The sequence below is a fragment of the Petaurus breviceps genome, unplaced genomic scaffold (assembly GCF_028583685.1).
Source record: "Petaurus breviceps papuanus isolate PSGF00001 unplaced genomic scaffold, PetGlider_PUasm1.0 90760, whole genome shotgun sequence".
NCBI classification, from domain to species: domain Eukaryota; kingdom Metazoa; phylum Chordata; class Mammalia; order Diprotodontia; family Petauridae; genus Petaurus; species Petaurus breviceps.
Genome location: NW_027187338.1, coordinates 908,559 through 928,794, shown reverse-complemented (window position 1 = coordinate 928,794; position 20,236 = coordinate 908,559). Strand labels below are relative to the sequence as shown.

The 20,236-nt window shown below is 42.4% G+C and overlaps 1 protein-coding gene across 1 annotated transcript in view; it reads left to right on the top strand.

The window, feature by feature from the left end:
* Positions 1 to 20,236, top strand: part of CSMD2 (CUB and Sushi multiple domains 2) — a 1,071,431-nt gene that overhangs the window by 326,648 nt on the left and 724,547 nt on the right. The gene's annotated exons all lie outside the window — the stretch shown is intronic.

Genomic DNA, 20,236 nt, shown 5'->3' with positions numbered 1-20,236 from the left:
ACAATAATGGAAGGATAATGGGGTACCCATGTAAATTTCAGTGATTGCTGTCGCCTATGGGCATAAAGGGAACACAGGTACAATGAACCCTCTTTGACTTGAGGAGCTAAGTACCTTTGTGTCCTTAGAACAAATGGCCTCAATTAGGGAGAACAAATGGGAAACCCCACAAAGGAGTCAAGCTAATTTTTGCTCTCTACAGTAGCAGAACAGCATGGGGAAAGGAATGGTCCTCTAGAAGCCATATTATCTATCCCTCTTCTCTCCCACATAATCCCTCTTAATGGGTTTCTGCTTTTTTTTTAAACCAGTCTCTCAAGACCTAACAGTCCCTGCCTTCTGCCTCCATTCTCCAGAGAAGACATTGGTAAACCTAGTCCCCATCCTGCTATAGACAAGGGCATGGCCCTCCTACTCATACCATCTGTTGAATTGCTAATTAGTGCCTACCACTGTACATTCTAATGAGTTATAGCAATTAGTGCCTAGCCTCGTGCATTCTCACAGCTTTGTTTTCACTTTTGCCACTACTGCAAATCCTGGCTCCTGGCTCCTGGCTCTGTTTCACTATGGCAGCTGCCAGGGAATTCGGATAGGAAGGAGGGGCGCTGAGGGTGTAAACGACAGTGATGGGAATCTGAGCCAGCCTGCTCTGCAGTGAGGAGAAAGCCAGGTGACAGCTTCTTGCAGTGTCTAAACAGGGCCACTTTCTCTGCTGTCCCCCAACACTATTCCTCTCCCCTTCCCATCTCCCACCTGGTAAGGTCCAGACTGAGAGGTTGCCCAAATACTAGATCTTTTGCTGCCAGTGGGCCTATTAACAGATGGTGCATTTTCCTCTCATTTTTGAGGAGGCTCTGATTATCAAAATATTCAACAGAAATAGCCTTTTACCCAGAGACACCCTCTCTGATGTGATCTTGGAGGATTTCTTAGGATTCAGATTGAAAGGCACCTTGGCTATCATGTAATCCAGTCCCCTTTATTTTACATAAGAGTCAACTGAGATCCAAAGAGGCCAAGGGATGTCTAGTGTGGTGTCTTGGGAAGAGCAAGGTTTCGGACTCCTATCTCAGATGATTCTTAGCCTTACTTAACCTTACTTAGCCTTACTCAAGAGTCAACTAGGTGGTATGGTAGATAGAACATTAAACCTTAAGTCAGGAAGACCTGAATTCAAATCTAGTCTCAGACACTTACAAGCTGGATGACCTCTATCTGCCTCAATTTCTCGATCTATAAAATGGGGATAATAATAGCACCTACTTCCCAGGCAGCAGAGTGTCCAGTTGTGAGTATAAAATGAAATAATATTTGTAAAGTGTTTTGCAAACCTCAAAACATTATATAAATGCTACTAATATAAGCTATTATGTAACAGTGTAGATAGGCAGGTGGCACAGTGGGTAGAGTACCAGGCTAGGCCTGGAGTCAGGAAGACTCATCTCCCTGAGTTCAAATCTGGCCTCACACACTTCCTAACTGTATGACCCTGGGTAAGTCACTTAACCCTCTTTGCCTCAGTTTCCTCATCTATAAAGTGATCTGAAAAAGGAAATGGCAAGCTACTCCAATTATCTCAGACAAGAAAATCTCAAATGGGGTCACAAAGAGTCAGATGTGACTGAAAATGATTGAACAACAAGGGTAACAGTGGCCAAGTAACTTCCCCTCCCTGAGTTTCTATTTTTTTTTTACCTACAAAATGTGGGTAGCAATAATCGGGCTCACAGTTTGCATTAAACCTGAAAGTTCCATTTTTGTTTAGTCATTTCAATTGTGTCCAGCTCTTCATGACCCCTTTTGGGGTTTCTTGGCAGAGATCCAAAAATGGTTTGCCATTTCCTTCTCCAGCTCATTTTACAGATGAAGAAACGGAGGCAAACAGGGTTAAATGACTTGCCCAGGGTCACACAGCTAGTAAGTGCCTGAGGCTGGATTTGAACTCAGGTCTTTCTAAGTCCAGGCCTAGTGTTTCAGCCATTGTGCCATCTACTTGTCCTTAAAGTTCTATACATTTGTGTAATTATTGCCTGAGGTCACATTGATAGAATGTAAGTAACCTTGAAAGTGGGGACTCTTTCCTTGTTGTTGTTGTATCCCCAGAACCAGCAAGTATCTGGCAGTAGGGAAAAGGGGAGAGGTAAGGGATGTTGAAAGCTGTGATTTCATCCATGCAGGAAGTTCCCCCATGAGGAAGGTTCTACCACCTATGCAGAGCTGAAGCTCTTCTGCAAATTTCATTCTTCTAGAGTCACCAAGATGTCAAGTGGCTTGTCCACTAAGCATCAAAATCCAACTTTTTCTAACTCTAGTGCTAGCTTTCTTTCCACTGTGTCACATACCCTGGTATTGTCAATTGATTGTTCAAGGGGATAAGAGGCAGGGTCAAGATTTAAACCCAGATCTTCTTATGATAAGGCTACTTCTCAGTGCCTCATAGCATGAACATCCTTTCTTGCCTGGGAGTAAAGAAATAGTGAGCCTAGCCATTCCACTAAAGCAGTATGCAATTCCAAAAGACTATAAGATTCCTCCTTTCAGTCTGGGCTATAACCCTTCCATCAAATTTAGGGAGAGACAAGGGAGATGGGAGGGAGGCTCCTGGGAACAAGCTAACAATGGGAGGCCAAGAGTTGTGGCCATAAGGGGCAGACTAGAACTGCAACATTCAAAACTACTTTTTAATAATAGGTCAGCAAGGGAATACTGTGAGGGTCCCTCCTCACCCTCCCATAGCAGTCGGTTTTCACTGGGAGAAGAGCTTACAAGTGAGAATCAGTTAGTCCAGAGATAAGAATCATGGAACACTCAGGCCAGGAAAAAATGAGCACATAATGCAAGAGTCTGAGCAACAGTCTCAGCATCTGAGAGTCAAAAAGGGTTTTAGAGACTGTCCAACACAGGGGTTCTTAACCCAAGGTCCATGGATCTTTTGTTTTTGAAATATTTTGAAGCTACATTTCCTTTGTAATCCTGTTCATCTTATTTTATACATTTTAAACCATGATTCTGAGAAAGGGTCCTTAAGTTTCACCAGACTGCCCAAAGGGCGCACGACACCAAAAAGGATTAAGAAGCCCTTATCTATAACCAGCCCATGCCTGAACAAGAATACCCTCCATGAAATATGTTTTGCATGATTTCATATGCATAATGGGTATTGTATTCCTTGCCTTCTCAATGGGTGGAGAGCGGATGGAGGGAGAAAATTTGAAACTGAAAAGAAAAAGAAAAATAATCCCTTCCATGATATCACTAACAAGTGATCCGGCCTTTGCTTTCATACCTGTCTAGTGACTGGAAAACACTACCTCATGAGGCATCTCATTCAGCTTTAGGAGAGGTCTAATAGTCTGGAAGTTTCTTTCTGACATCAAGCCTCAATTTTCCTCTTTGTGACTTTTACCCATTGCTCCTAGTTCTTTTCCTTAGAGCCAAACAGAACAAATCTAAATCGTCTCCCATGTGAAAGCCTGTCAACTACTAAAGACAGCTATCATGTTCCCCCTAAGTGTTCTTTTCTCCAGGCTAAACAACCTTAGAAGTCTCAACATCCAAGGAAGAGAAGTAAAAAAGATGTGAGTCTGAAAAGGCTAAGCAGATGTAGCTGCCCATGAGGCACAGTAGAAGGCACAGGGCAACAATGGAATGGGAAGAGAAAGCTAGTCATCTAGGGATCAAGAAATCTGAGAGGGGGCAGCTAGGTGGTGCAGTGAATAGAGTGCCAGCCCTGGAGTCAGGAGGACCTGGGTTTGGATCTGGCCTCAGACACTTAACACACACACACACACACACACACAGAACTAGCTGTATGACCTTGGGCAAGTCACTTAACCCCAGTTGCCCTCCAAAAAACAAAAAAAGAAAAGAAAAGAAAAAAGAAATCTGAGAGGGCAAAACCAGGATTTTGAGGAACCAGATCCTGAGGAGTTCAGCAGAGACACAGTGAAGTGGGTGGTAAAACAAAGGGTTGTAGTGACCAGTCTGCTTCACCCAGTGAGCCAGGTGGGGCCTGACAGCTATGTTTCCTGATAAGAAATAATGGATGTGTATCATACAGTGCTATATCATGTTAATGTTTGTAGAATCTTGCCAAGTATCTTTGAACATAATGAAAATATTTTGTCTGTGCAGTTTCTTCTCTTTTTCATTCATATCCCTCCCTTGTTTTACCCATTCATCCATTCTGCTCTCCCTGATCACCTTCACCCATTCGTTCCCTGACCCATTCAAATCCATCCATCAATCTATCCATACACCCATCTGCCCATCTGTTCTCCTATTTGTGCTAATCCAAAAATATCTCTTTGGTTTTAGAGGGCTGGTCTCTTTTGTAGCAGGCTACCTCTACTCCAGATACACAAACACACATACACACACACATATACACATGCAGAATTTTCCCTTTGTATGTCTCCCATATTGCAAACTGACATGCCCAATGATTATGGAATAGAAGACCTCACTGGCCACTTCACAGCATATGATTCAATGATTTTTTCCTTGCTGGTGATGTCAGAGATGGGAAATCAAGTATATACATAATGCTAAGAGTCCAACCCTCTCTATAAAACCCACAACCATTATCTGTTTTGCAAATGTTCTACTGCATGAGCTATCTTAATATATGGATCTTCACCAATATGGCATTGGCCAGCAGTCCTAGTTTAAAAGTATCAGCTCAATACCCTATAGGGGAGGTGGGGGTCAGAGTGATCTTGCCTAGTTTGGTAATTTCAGCTTATTTCCACTAGAACAAAGCCAAGGATCAGTCTCTCCACTGGAGGTCAACTAGGGTTGATCTTCTTCCTCCTCTCTATGGCTCAAATACCTCAATGTCCAAGGTTGTTTGACATCACTGATTACTGTAGGCTTCTCTTATTACTCCTGGCCCTCATTTCCTCCATGGATGACTCCTGGTAGACCTTAAGTCTCCCACTGTGTGAATTAAAACATACCAAACAAACTTATACTTTTTTAGCATTCAATTTCTGGGCTGACTTTTTGGAAAACCTTGAAAGTGGGTTACTACACCATCTACTCATCCATCTGTCCATTTATCCAAATATCCATCCCTCTACCCACCCCTCTATTTATCCATTCACCTATCTATTAATTATCTGTCTACCTGTCATCTATCTGCCACATTTCTATCTGTCTTCCTCTCTCAGTTCCCACTCCTCTAGCAACTGTGACTATTCAAAAGCCTAGCTTTTCAAATCTTGCATTGACTTCCTCTAGGCCTGATGGATTCTTAAGGAAAGACAGGTAAAGGAAAAGAGTGTGTTTTCTGAGTCTTTAAGACCATCCTCTGGGTCTATAATTTTGGGGAGTGAGGGGAAGGGGAATTCCCACTTATTCCCACCCACTTTGCATATGAAAAATGTTCTCCCCAGTTACTCTCCTGGATTGCCCTGTTTGCCAAAGGTAGATTTATCCGCTCTATTGCATCTAGAGCCTGTGTTTTAAAATGAAAATTTAAAAGGATTGCTCCTCTCTGTTGCTCTCAGGGTCTAGCTCCCTACAGGCCCTTATGCATCTGTTCTCCATTTACTCTGTTACATTAGATACATGAGTTTAACTCTTCCTGAGTGTTCTGTCACTATCTGCCTTATACCAACCATGTGTGCATATGTACACACACACACACACACACACACACACACCCCTATTCCACTATTCTATGTGCTCAGGGACTTAGACTATTAGAAAGAAACTTGTAAATCATCAAATCCTCTTCCAACTCCCTACCCTGACTGCCTTCTCCCTCTGCTCCTCCCATCTGTTTGGAACTCCCTCCCATTCACCTGGATGTCCTGTGCTAGGAAGCTAGACTGGGAAGGGTCCCCTTGGAAGCTCAGCTCCACTGTGGAAAGTGTAAATTGCTTCTCTCCTGAGCCCTAAAGAGTGTGAGATGAAATTCAGATAAAAGGAAAATCGTGACTCTTCAGCCATCCCTATATTTGTTGTTACCATCTTGATTATGGTTCAGTGCTGTGGAAGATAGGATAGTAAGAACATTATCTCGATTGTGTCTTTTATCAGCTGTCATCTTCAGCTACCCTCATCTTTAGGTGAAAAAGGTCATTTGTGGTTTTGAGCTCTTCAAACTTTCCCATCTAATCCTGGTGCTACCCAGTGAAGGGGAAAAATACATACAACAAACCCCCCTGGCTAGTCATTTAGAGGCATAAGAGTTGGAGGAGCTGCCAGTCTATCTACAACCTTTGTAATGTTGAAAGAGCATTGGAAAATGGATAGTCTGTTAGACTCAGAACCAGAAAGATCTGTGTCCCCACACTACCCCAGATACCTAAGAGGAATGTGACTCTAAACAAGTAATTTGACCTCTTTGGGGTCTCAGTTTCCTCATCTGTAAAACTAGAATAATAATAACCACTAACTCACAACTCGATTGTTGCGAGGATCAAATTAGAAAGTACAAGTAAAATGCTTAATGAATGTTAAAACCCTCAACAAATGGAAGTTATTAATAATAACTATAATAACAAACTGGATACAAAACAAATAGGCAAGATAACTTCAGACCTTCTTCCTATGGTACAATAGAAAGAATACTAGTTCTAGAATCAAATCCTCTGATTCTTACTATCTTTGTGACCTTGGGCAAGTTATTTAACCTCCTGGGGCCTTAGTTCTCTTACTTATAAAATGAGGGTGTCATTTACAGATATATATATATATATATATATATGTATATACAAATATATATACGAATACATTTGTGTATTCACACATGTGCACATACATGATTTGATGACCCTATTCATTGCAGGAGCTGCCTGCCAGAAGTCGAACTCAGTAAGTTCAACTCTTTGCCAAAGCCCCACTGGCCCCATGTTCTGGTTAAAGGTGGAAGAAACCCTCTGTTTTGCCTCACAAGTGAGGGAGAAGATGGTATGCTATCCTCGGTGCTGTCCTTGGTGCTGCCAGTGCTCATAGATTGCTGTGAGAGGCAACATAGGCTAAGTCCAAGCACTATGGATTTACATGTAAGAAGATGTGGGTTTAGATTCTGGCTCTGATAGTTACTAACTCTGTCACCTTGGGTTAGTCACTTCACTCCCTCTGAATCTCAATTAATTCATCTATAAAATGGAAATAATAATAGTTGTACTATTTACCTGACAGGGTTGTTGTGAGGAAAGCACTTGGTAAATGTGGAAGTGATCTAGAAATAGCAACTACCATTCTTCTGCTCCTGAACTCTTGGAAGTAGCTGATCTGGTTGAGTGTCTAAAGAAATTATCTCTACTAAGAGTTCTATGGAAAGAATTTTTGTTTTAGACAAATTGATGGCATGCTTATTCTGAGTAGTTTCCTGAACCTCTATGACAAGGCACTATAAGAAATTAACACAGGGTTTCCAAGTGCTTAGGGCTGATATGATGCTTCTTCATAGTCTGCAGTGGCAAAATCCTTAGAGAAAGAAGGCCCAAGAGTGACCCTGGTACAATGGGTATAGTGCCACATTATGGGTACCAAGGGTATGGATTTAGTTCCTGGGAGGGATTGGTGGATTGAGGGAGACTCTTACTTTCTTCTGCTTGCAAAGGTTATACATAACATTCAACAAGAAATCTAACATGGGGGGTAGGGGCAGGACAAGAATATTGTCGAGGTCTACATCTATCATGATATATAGATCTGGAATATACCTTAGAGACCAATTACTTCAACTCCTCATCTTACAGATGAGAAAACTGAAGCCCAGAGAGTATAAGTGACTTGCCTAAGGTCATACAGCTAAAAAGCAGCCATGTCAGGATTTGAACCCAGGTACTCTGACTCTAAACCCAATGTGTTTTCTACCTGTCACCACTATGGGAAACCTGCCATCCTAATTAGCTGTCAGAACTGCCTCCTTTTCTCTCCCCATCAATATAAATACTGCCCTAAGAACCCACCCACCCCATCTGTGTTCACAATATGATAAACAAGTCGAATGGAGGCTTGTTTCATTTTGCAGTTAACACAGGAAAAAAAGTGCTTTCAGACATTTTTACTGGAGTGGAGAGGGGGTTGAGGGGCTTAGAATTTTTATTTCCCTTCTGTACTTCACATGCTGGTTGTGAGGCCACATGGAGTACTGCTCATTGGGAGCATTGCTACTACGCTCTTTAGAGACCAACTTGTCATTGAAAATGGTCATTTATTTGGCTATCTTATTGCTCAGCAAGTATTTCTAGGGGAAGTTGAGTGGTGCCATGGAAAGAGTACTATCAGAGGGCAAATTCTGCCTGGGTTATCTGGGGGAAGTCACTTAACTTCTTGGGGCCTCAATTTCCTTACGTATAAATTGAAAGGGCTAGACTAGATGGCCTCTAAGGTCTGTTCCAGCTATTAATCTGTGGTCCCATAATCTAGAATCTGAGGTCCACAGCACTGTCCTTCATGTTTAGGGACACAGGCTAAAGGATGTCACTGCCCTGGGGGGGTCACAAAATCTGAGTTTTAGTTTTTCATTCTTGTCTTTGTGTCCTAGGACCTAGCATAGTGCCTGGCACATAGTAGGTACTTACTAAATTCTTGATGAAAGGAATCTTGGTGACTTTGGGGAAATCATCAAGCTTCAGCTTTCCTCCTATTGAAAAGAGAGATGATAACCTGCACTGCCTCCCTCACAGCTATGGTGAGGACAACTTTGGGAGATTTAAGCAGTATGATTATCATGAGTTATTTATTATTCATTGAAGCATTATTATTCCAGGAGCTTAAAATGTGAGGGGAAGTTGCCACCAATACCCAGAATACACACATACACATTCACACAGATAAACAAAAAACAGACAAACATAGACCCTCGGGTATGTACTTGCATAACATCTATGTACATTCATACAGGCATATTCAGAACACATAGGAACACTTATACAATCCTTGCAGGCTGACTGACCACACAGAAACATAAAACTTCAGGCATGTACTCACGCAGATATATGCAGTAAGGACTACTTAACTAGGCATCAAAGAGCCCACAAAATTCATAGACAGATACCCACACAATTATTGACTTAGAAATACTACAGAGAATATCCAGGCACATACATGTAGACCATATACAGATAGGCACACGTGTGAAGATAGAGACACTGAGATATACAGTGACACACACACACACACACACACACACACACACACACACAGAAACCAAGCCAAGCAGCCTATTTATCTCCTTCTACTCCTTTTTCCTAGTTTTTCTCATTTCTCTTCTCCATCCCTTGCCCTTTGGTTCTGCTTAAAGGACCATAAGGATCTGTAAATAATTGTTTGCCCCCATAGAGGTTCCATTTCAGATGGATGGGTGGCTCAGCATGGAAGGCCAGGATAGAAAAGCAGGCCTGAGCAAAGGACTGCTATGGACTGGTTCCCTTGGAGACCAGTGCCTAAGGGTGGGGGATCTGATCCTCCTCTTGGCTCAGAGCCCGTGAGCAATTTGGGATAGTCACAGGGATTGTGCAGTCCTCATTTAGCTCTGGCCAGCTCATTCCCACCTGCCAGGGCCAGACCAAGAGAAGCCTTGAGAGACAGTGACCAGCGAATCCTACTGCACAGATATGGCTTGGCTGCCCCGCCTTCACTCCACCCCAGTCCCCCATCAAGTGAAATATTGATTGGGAGCATGAAGCAAGCCTACTGCCTTCCATATTCTCAAATAAGAAGGGGGTCACAGTTGTTACAGATTTGTAGACCTTTGACTAGCCTAGGCAAGTGTGAGGATGAGCTCCCAGCGTCAGGGTCTGTTTTAAGACAGAATGTCATCCCTGCATACTGTATTCTGAAGAATGAGGAAAGCAGTACTGGTGATCAGAGAATCATCTAATTTTTACAGCAGAACAGAACCTTAAAGAGGGATTTTAGTCTCAGCCCTGCCCTTGAAGTTAAAAATATCTCATTCTAGTCTTTGCATTCCCTGAGCCTAGATCAGTGCCTCTTGCTAGTAATGAATGCTTGTTGAATTCAATCTGTGTAACCTGGATGAATTAACTTCAGCTTAATGAGATAGCTCCCTCATTTTACAGAGGAGAAAGCTGAAACTCAGAGCAGGGAAGTGATTAGTCCAAAGGCACAAAGTTAGTGCTAGTGTCAAGGTGGATGACCAAATTTAAAACCCTGATCTGCACTGTCAAGTTTAAAGGCTTTTTCTGAAGAGTCACACTTAAAGCCAGTTGCCATCTGACTCCCAGAAGGTTCAGATAATTTACTTTTGAAACCAAATGTAAAATCTGAAGAAGCTTCTTCAATAGGTTTACTGACTGGATTTGGTGTATCACAGGCCACACATTTGCAGGATTTACTGGAGGTGGAGAAGGAAGAGGAAAAATTCAGGTTGGAGTAAATGGGGATTTAGATGAGCACTCACAGGGTGTCTTTTACCCAATAAACACATTCTATTATGTTAAAAGGGAAGGGATTTGATGGGTTTACCAAACCTCAGTCCCTGTCCCCAAGGAGTTAGCAGTCCAAATGGAGGGTAACATAAACACACCTGAAAAGATAACTAACTATACCAAATAGTACCTGATTAAATGTTAACCTGTGTGGTGTATAATTTAAGTGGGATAGGCACTGAGGAGTTGAGCCAAAAATCAGTCAGGGTTAAAATAGTCCCAGAAGACTTCTTGAAAGAGGCAGGACATAAGCTGGGCCTTGAAGTATAGACAGAAATAAGACAGGGGACAGATGGATAGAAAGACCTTCTAGTCATGGAAAATTGCATAAGTAAAGACCAGTAAGGCACGAATGAACACAGGACACTTAAGAAGTTGGCTGGAGAAGGGCCAAAAGTCTCTGAGGTTGGGAAAGGTGGGAGATGAGGATCTAGGGTGGGATCAGATTAGACTTTGCAAGTGGTTCTGGAAAGGGTGAGTAAGAAGGGGTAAGATTCCACTTGAGCCATTCCAAAGTGAGCTCTGCCATGCCTGCTTTCCAGGAGACAGGGACTATTTAGTCAGTCCTGTTGCCTCCATGCCAGAATGCACATAAATCATCCTGTCCTCAGAAGCCTCCAAGGACGAATATTGTCCTTTGCTTACCTCTGTTGCCTGTTCTGTCATCTCATAACCCCACATAGTTGAGAAGTCTTTCCTCAACTTAAGCCTCAACCTTCCCTCTATCATTTAAGCCAGATTTCATCTATCTTAGTCATCAACAGGGATACAGAACACCATGATCTTCTCTGACTATAGTTGTAATAAGATTGTCAGAGGTCTTAGATGGGAGACTGAGGAATTTGGGTCTTGTCCTAGAGGTAATAGGGAGCCACTGATGATTTTTTAAGCAGATAAGTGGTCATGGTCACTCTAGTCCCTTAGAAAGTTATTTTTTTCAGCTAGTAGAGAATTGATTGGAGAGAATACAGAGTAGAAGCAGGAATAACTGCTCTTAGCAAGCTAAGAAATGTGGGAGACTTGAACTAAAGTAATAGCATTTTGAGTGGAGAGAAAGTTATAGATTGGGAGATATTGAATGGAGGGTAGAATCAACAAGGCTTAATACCTAATTGGTTGTGTAGAGTAAGGGAGAGAGAACAGACAAAAATGACTTTGAAATTTCAAGCATGACTGACTGGGAGGAAGGTGGTGTCCTCATTGGATGCTGGAAATATGGAAGTAGGAGCAGGTAGCTTTTGTTGGGAAGAAAATCAATTCTGTTTTGGAGATCCTGACTTTGAAATGTGGACAATACACCCAGGTGGTAGGACCAAGGAGAAAGCTGGAATGAGGGACTGGAACTAGTCTGGAGCTAAATTGGAGTTATTGCTATATGTGTGTGTGTGTGTGTGTGTGTGTGTGTGCCAAGGAGATATAGATAGATCACTAGATAAGAATATATTAATATGCATGTATGTGTGTATACATGCACATATGTGTACATAAGCATACGTATACACATATGTGTGTAAAAACCATAGAGGTAACACTTGAATCCTTGGGAGTGAAAGACATTCAAGGCAGATACAGTAGAAAAATATTAGAGCTTTGAGAGTTTATGAGCCAGGGAAAGAGACTAAGATGTGGTCAGAAAGGTAAAAGGACCAAGAGAGAATATTATTATGAAAGCAAAGGATATAGAGAATTTCCAGAGCTATTTATCTTTCCAAAGAAATGAATTTTCTATAAGAACATAGACAGAGCTGGAAAAGAGCTTTAACACCAACTAACCCAATTCCCCTAATTTTACAGCTGAGTAAACTGGGGTCCAGGGAATTAAATGACTTTCCTGAGGTCATATCAGTAGTGTCAGATATGGGATTTAAACCCAGTTCCTCTGATTTGAAAGTTGGGGATCTTTCCACTATAAAATGCCTTCCTTCAATCTTTGATAGTGGAATTCTAAGAAGCTGGGAAAACCAGAAGGAGAAATAGTTGGAAATTGGGTAAAGTTTTCCTGGCACCCCTCGAAACAGAACTGATAGCAAACAGCTTGTCCCAATCACACATCCTCCTAACTATACTCACAGGCCAAGCTTTCTTGTGTGAGAGTCAGCCCTGACTAAGGCTGGCTCCTGGTCAGACTTGTGTCCAGCTCCCTTCCAATTCCCCTTGATCTGCTTACTATTCCTCTTACTCTTGTCTTTTTGGAGGATTGGTGCCCCAATTACCATTCCCAGGCTTTGGGCCCAGCCCTAGTCCCTGGTATTGAGATAGTTTGGGGTTCTGTCCCTCATCACAGGTCCAAGGAAAACTCAAAATAGACATTATTTTAAGTTCCAGAAAGTAGATCACGTTAAAACTCCAGTCAGAGTATGACCCACGCCTTTTGGCTTCACATCAGAGAATTCCTCCACCACCCCAGGTCACCTTTGAAACGGTCTGGAAATAGAATGCCTTATTAATCTAAAAAACCATGACCACCCTGTTTTGATGTCAGGAGAAGCCCTGAGTGACAGATGTGGTTTTGGTCACTGGGGTAAGTGTATAGGGTTGAGTGTGCTCATTAACTACTTTGGGAGTCTGTGGCAATGGGAAAGGAAGTAAATAAAAGTCTTCAGTCAGCGAAATGAATTCATGGATAGAAGCAATGTCTCCACTTCCCTGATTCTTCAGTTTCCCAGGTCTTGGTAGCAAAAGCTTTGCATTTAGAATCAGGAGAAACCTGGGCCTCATTCTTTCCTCCGGTACTTAGGAGCTGAGTGAATGTAAGTCACTACCCCCTCCTAAGTTTCAGTCCCCACATCTGTAAAATGAAGAGAGTAATATGTTTGCTATCTACTTCAGAACATTAGAGAAATATTTTTCATTGTCAACATTATGAGGAGGAGAGGAATGATGTCTTGCCCCTGACACATGCTGGCTTGTGACCTTAGTCATGTCACTTCCCCTCTTGGAGCCTCAGTTTCCTCATCTGCAAATATCAAAAGAATAATGCTTTTACTATAGCCTTCAAAACATTGTAGAAATAGCAGTAGAAGTAATAAAAAAAATTATTGATTGAAAGTATTAGTATTATGTCCCTCCTCTAACACACTCTGGCTTTGTGATCTTGGGTACATCACATAACTTCTTCTATACAGTTCTCTAAGACTCTAAGTTGCAAAAAGGGAGTTTCCTCACCTGAGAGTTCCCTATGCCAATGAAATCACAATTTCAGCTTGTGTGCAAAATTTTCCAAATACCAGGGCTATTGGGCTTATTGTTACTTTTTGTTCTTGGTGGGACCTTACACCTCTCTAGCATGGCATGGGGAAGGGAATAAGCATTTATATAGCACCTATGATGTACTAGGCACTGCACTAAGTGCTTTGTTATCATTTGCTTCTCACTAAAAGGGAGGTGTTATTATCATATATATATAATTATATATAATGTATTATATTATAGATATATAATATAATTAAAATATTATTATATATTATAATGTATAATATTATTAATATATTTTATTATTATATATTGTTAATATATTATTATTATACCCATTTATAAGTTGATGAAACTGAGGGAAACAGAAGTTAAGTGACTTGTTTAAAGTTATACAACTAGTAAGTGTCTGAGGTTGAATTTAACTGAGATCTTCTCGACTTCAGGCCCAGCACTCTATCCCCTGTGCCATGTAGCTACCTGAAAGAGGGTGTGTTGCTTTCTGAAGCATCTCCTATGGAGGGGAGGAAGGGGCTCCTCCACCAATGAATTAGTGTAGTGAGTTGGGAGGATGGTAGCACCCTCATTGGACACTGGGAAGATGGGAGAAGAGGAAGGTAGCTTTTGTGAGGAAGAGGATCAATTCTCTTTTGGAAACCCTAGTTTGTGGTGGAACCAAGGTGGTGGCACCAAGGAGAGAGTCTTAATAAGGGACTGGAGCTAATGTGGCACAAAGCTGGCAGTAGGGAAGAGTGGAAAGATCCCTTGCTCTGTAGGGAGAGGACCCAGATCTAGTTCCTGCTTCCAATGCTTACTGTCATGTTTCTTCACTTAGAAAGGGAGGGGATAGGGTGAGATAAGTTCTAAGGTGCTAATTTTTTTCCTTGCCAGGATGTCTTTTAGGGTTCCCCAGTGTATGGTAGCTGGTCACCCCATAGCACTGTATCAGAGGCGACCTTGGCCATCTTCCCTAGGGAGAAGGGAGCAGGAAGTATCCATCTCATGTACCCTGAGAGCTGCTGTGGGACCAATAACCCCAAATAACTCAAATAAAAATCTTAAATTTTCATAAGTAAGAGGCAAATAGGGTTGTCAGGGGTCAATAAAATAATGTAACTGGTTTTAAATGATTTTTTCCACTGTCTTTTAGTTTCAAAAAAAAATTTCAGATTAAAATTGGTCTTGACTAACACCATTTTTGGCTCACAATGGTCACTCAAATTTTACAATAGAAGAGAATTTTACAACAATTTACAAATACAATAATAACACAGCTTTAGAATTATTATCTCAAGGTCATGGAAAGACCACTGTGATGGGAATCAGGATACCTGAGAACTAGTCCTTGCCCTAACTTGTTTTGTTTTGTTTTGTTTTTACTGAAAGAATGAAAAGAACATTTATTAAGTGTTTACTTTGTGTCAAACACTGTGATAAGTATTGGGCATAAAAACACAAAAGCAAGATTGTTCTCACCTTCAGGAAACTTACATTCCTTTCTTGCCTTGATTTTTTGACTGAAATTAGGCAAGTGATCCAAAGCTTTCTGGACTTTGGTTTCTCCATCCGCAGTGTGGGCAGAGCAATCTCTGCTTTCCCTTCCCCCTTGAGTCCACCCACCCGCCCCACACACTTACAGGGATGTTATGAGAACCCAATTAGATCATGGCATGGAAAGAGCTTTGAATAATGCTGTGCAGATGTGAGCAGTGGTTATTTTTGTTGTATTTGGGCAGATGACCAAACATGCAAAATATACTCCCCCTTCTCTTCCCCTGATACACACACACACACACACACACACACACACACACACACACACACACACCTGTCTCTTGGACTAATCTCTGTTCTGGAGGAGGGGAAGGGATATGAATTGCCAGGAATGAAGATCCTTCATCAGAACGGGAAGGCCATCCACCGGCCCCTCCTTCTGCCTCCCTCCTGAGGGGAGTGTGTAATTAGTCTGTTTTCCCCTCGAACATAAGGAGCTGAGGAGGGCTCCTCCATTACCAAAGCAGCCTGCAGCAGCTGCAGCTCACACAGGGCTTGGAGGGCAGGAGTGCTGGGGTCTTTATGGGACCATTGGACTGCCTCCTCCCAGAGGCTGCCATAAGTGTGAGCGTCACTTCTATAACCAGCAGGGAGAGCCTGGTGCTGTAGATGTGAAATGATAAATAGCATGTGCTCCCTTCACACCCCTCCCAGATAGGCCTTAGGAACAACCCCTCACTCTCTCTTCAAGGAGGCAGGCACTCTGGCTGGGGGTAGGAGGTAAACAGCTGGATCTTCTGCAGATATTGGCATGTCCATTCCAGATGGCTAATTATAGGGGGGGTGGCTCAGCCTCGTGCAGGGAATGAGCCAGCTGTTCTCAGCTGGGCTGCCAGAGATGGGTGTAGACCAGTCAATGGATTTCAACTGAATGCCGAGCGAGGCTGTCTCTAGGCTGGGCTTCTTGTAGAAAGAAATATCTGAAGTCAACTCCTCTGGGTGCATCACCTGAAGCCAGCACTTGGGGAAGTACTGAGTAATGGAGGTGATCCCCAGAAAACACAAGGGACCTTTCTTCCTTCCTTCCTCCAAATGTCTCTAGACCCGGTCCTCATGTTTCTTCTTTGCATCTCTTCCACATGGTGCAGAGAACTCAGCGAGAACCCTAAAAGCCCCACTGATAGGAGCTGGTCCCCTTCCTTACGGTAGAGGTAATGTGTGGATGATTTTGAGTCCTTCAGTGTTATCTAGGATCAGTGAGCATACAGGCCAACAAAGTATAGCTCAGAGAGCTAGGAAACCTGAATAATATTCCATACTGCAGAGATTAAAAGTCCAATAGCTACCAGTCCTGACTCTCCCACTGACTTAGCGTGGGTCCTTAAGCACACTCCAGGTGGCACAGTGGAAAGTGTTGGAATAGAATTCAGAAAGATGTGGGTTTGAATCCTATGTCTAATGATCACTAGCTTAGCAACTATGGACAAATCACTTAACTGCTCTGAGCTCAGTTTCTTTATCTGTAAAATCAGGATGTAATGCCTCCCTCTCGAAACTGCTGTGAGGAACAAATAAAATACTGTATGTATTTTGCAAAAAATAAAGGTTTTATTTGCATTACTATGCAACATCTCTGAGCCCCTGATTCCTGATCTGTCAAGGGAAGAGGTTCAATTATTTGACCTCTGAGATGGTTTCTAATTCTAACATTCTGTGACACTGATTTATAATATATCATTGGGAGTTGTAACCTCTAAGGGCTCTTTAGGCTCTCACATTCTGTGAACTTATGATTTCAAACACTGATTTCATTGAGAGTGATAAAAATGGCAGATATCTCAGTTTGTACAAGGGATTTGGCAGAGGGAAGGCACTGGAACATTTTCTCAGCAATATTCTGATGGTCACAATTATATCTTAAGTCCTTGACTAAGACTGGCCAAATCCAACAAGATCGATCCTGCTTCAGACTTCTGAACAGCCCTTCCAGTAATCTCAAAAGTGCAGGACACTTTCTCCATTGGGATTGGAAATAGGAGTGAAGGCCAGGCTGGACATGTCTATTTCTCCTTGCTTCTGAACTCCTTCCAGAGAGAGGTACAGCCAGGAAGACTCTTCCTTGAGCCTGGTATCCAGAGTGATGCAGGTAATAGTTCTGCTATCCTCTGCCTTGATAGGGTCCCAACCAGAGGGTTTTGCCCAGTTCTGTACATTTCATCATGGCAGATCATTGACAATCTGGAGCACATCCAGAAGGAGGCAACCAGGATGGCAAGGGGAATGATTGAGAAAACTGGGGATATTTAGTCTAAGGAAGACTTGGGGAGGAGAAAGCAAATGTTATCATTGTTGCTAAGTATTTGAATGTCTTTCATGAAGAAGATGTTCAGTCATTTCAGGTTTGTGTGACTCTTTATGACCCATTTTGAGGTTTTCTTGGTGAAGATATTAGAGTGGTTTGCCATTTTCTTCTCTAGCTCATTTTACAGATATGAAAACTGAGGCAAACAGGATTAAGTGACTGACTCAGGGTCACACAGCTTGTAAGTTATGAGGCTGAACTCAGATCTTCCTGACTCTAGACCTGGCACTCTATCTACTGTGTCACCTAGCTGCCCAGATGAAGAAGATAGATTAAACTTAAATCTCCTTGGATGAGTGCAGACTATCTTGCTAACAATCAGAGCTATTCAAAATCTCTGGAAGGTATAGTGGATAGAGCACTTGACCTGGAGTCAGGAAGATGTAAATTCAAATGTGACCTTATCCATTTACTTGTTGGGTGACCCTGGGCAAGTCACTTAATCTCTACCTCAGTTTCTTCAACTTTAAAATGGGGATAATACTAACACCTTCCTTCCAGGATTGTTTTAAGGATCAAATGAGATATTTAGTACACTGCCTGGCACAGAATAGATACTATATACCTATTTATTTCACTTGCCCTTGTGCCTTTAAAAAATGGAATAAGTTTCCTTAAGGTAGTGAGTTTTCAGTCCCTAAATGTTTACAAGCAGAGATTAGATAGATGATCTCTTCTCAAGGATATCTTACCAACAGCATATCCCCTAAATGTCTCCTATGGAAATGTGTGGTGCTCATGACGTGAACTGGACTTCTGGGGGGGGGGGATGTTTCTACTTATGATATTTTCCTTACAAAGATATAAACTTTAAATTATGTATATATGCACAAACTTTTGCTGTATTGTTATCAGGGGGTCTAAAATTAGCTTAATTTCTTTTATTTTGCTTCCAGCTTCCTCTGTCTGCCCCTTTATGGCATGACCACAGTCTCCCAGCTATCATCTATGACGTTTTTCACCATGGCGGCTGGGTGGTGCAGTGGGTGGAGTCATGGAAGGCTGGAGTTGAGATCATGACTCTGACACTAGTTATGCAAATCATTCCATCTACCCCAGCCTCAACTTTCTCAACTGTAAAATGGAGATAATAATAGCATCTCCTTCCCAGGGTTGTTGTGAGGATCAAATGAGATCAAATTTGTAAAGTATTTTATAGACCTTAAAGTGCTATATAAATGTTAGCTATTATATTAATTCTGTTTCCAGCCATAAAGCGTTCTGCTTCCTGACCACATCGTTTTAGGAAATAAGTCAGACTGAACTTGTCTAGATCAATGGTGTCAATCTCAAATAGAAACAGGAGTCAATAAAGTGCAAATAAGGATTCCTGGGGGACACATGCTGACTTAGAAAACTGTATATTATACACACACACATATACATATATACATACATATTTACATTTATTTGTATATGAACATATATGAATGTGTATGTGTGTGTATATATATGTATGTGTACATACACACATATTTAATCAATCCATTAAAATCAAGTAGAAAACTACATTTCCATAGTTTCGTAGTTTCTGATTAGGGTGCTCAGAAGTGCTACAAGCATGGCCCACAGGCCATATATTTGATATCTCTGGTCTAGATGACCTCTGGGATCTCTTCTAACTCTGAGAGTCTGGGACATCATGAATTCTTGGTCCCCAAGTGAGAAGCCAACCCCCCCCCCCACACACCCGCATAACACAGTGGAAGGAGCAGGGCTCATGAATCCAATGGGAGACAATGCTTCAAGTCATGCCTGGGTCACTTACCCGGGAATCGGCCTGAACCTCTTCTCCATTGGCAACAGGGCACATCTGACCTCATGTCCCTCATTGCCCTGAAGCTCCAGTCTTTTTACTGTGTCCAGGATCCGCCAAGGTTGTGTGATGATTTCAATGAGCAAGCAGCCTATATACTCTAGAGGAGAGGCAACAATAGACAGCTGCCTCAATAGGCTAACTGGTGAGTCTTACCAGGGGATGGGGGACCAGACAACATGCCCCACGGGGGAAGGGAAGTGGAGTTGACAATGCACGGCAGACAGAACCTTAGGAGGCTTGTAGGGAAAGGAACCTGAGAAGGCATCTGGTCCATCCCTTGCCTCCAGGCAATAACACAGATAACCTGTCCCCGGAGATGGCTGTGCATGGCTAGAGGCAGCTGGCTTGGTACTGGATCATGCAGACCTCAGAGTATATTTGGCACCTACTCTAAAGATATCTCAAAGTACCAGCTCCCCATGAGCATGGGTGTGTGTGTGTGTGTGTGTGTGTGTGTGTGTGTGTGTGTAACTACCCACATGAGCACTTTTAACATATGGGGGGGTATTTGCAGAGTGGGACAACTTTATTGAACTTAGTGCAATTGTAAAGTTTTTTTTTTTTTTTATAAAATCACACTCAGAGAAAGACTACAAGCTGCCCTTAAGGTAAGCAAACAAATATGATATATTGCAGCAACAGCGACGTTACTCAGGCTGTCACCACGGCAGGTGTTGCTAGGGAGCAGCACCTTCACACTGCAGGGCTAAGGTCAAGGCTACAGGAGGCAGAATGGAGCCCACGTTTCAGGGTGGGGTTAAGCCCTGGGAGCAGCTTGGGGCAAGAAGCAGAAGGAAGGAACTGAATCAGACGACTCAAGGTTTATCTGTTCTGGTGGTGCCCTAACCCGAACTGCAGTCTGCACCTCAGTTTTAGCTCTCATCTTTTTCAGGCATCCTTTACTGTATCTCTCTCTCTCTCTCTCTCTCTCTCTCTCTCTCTCTCTCTCTCTCT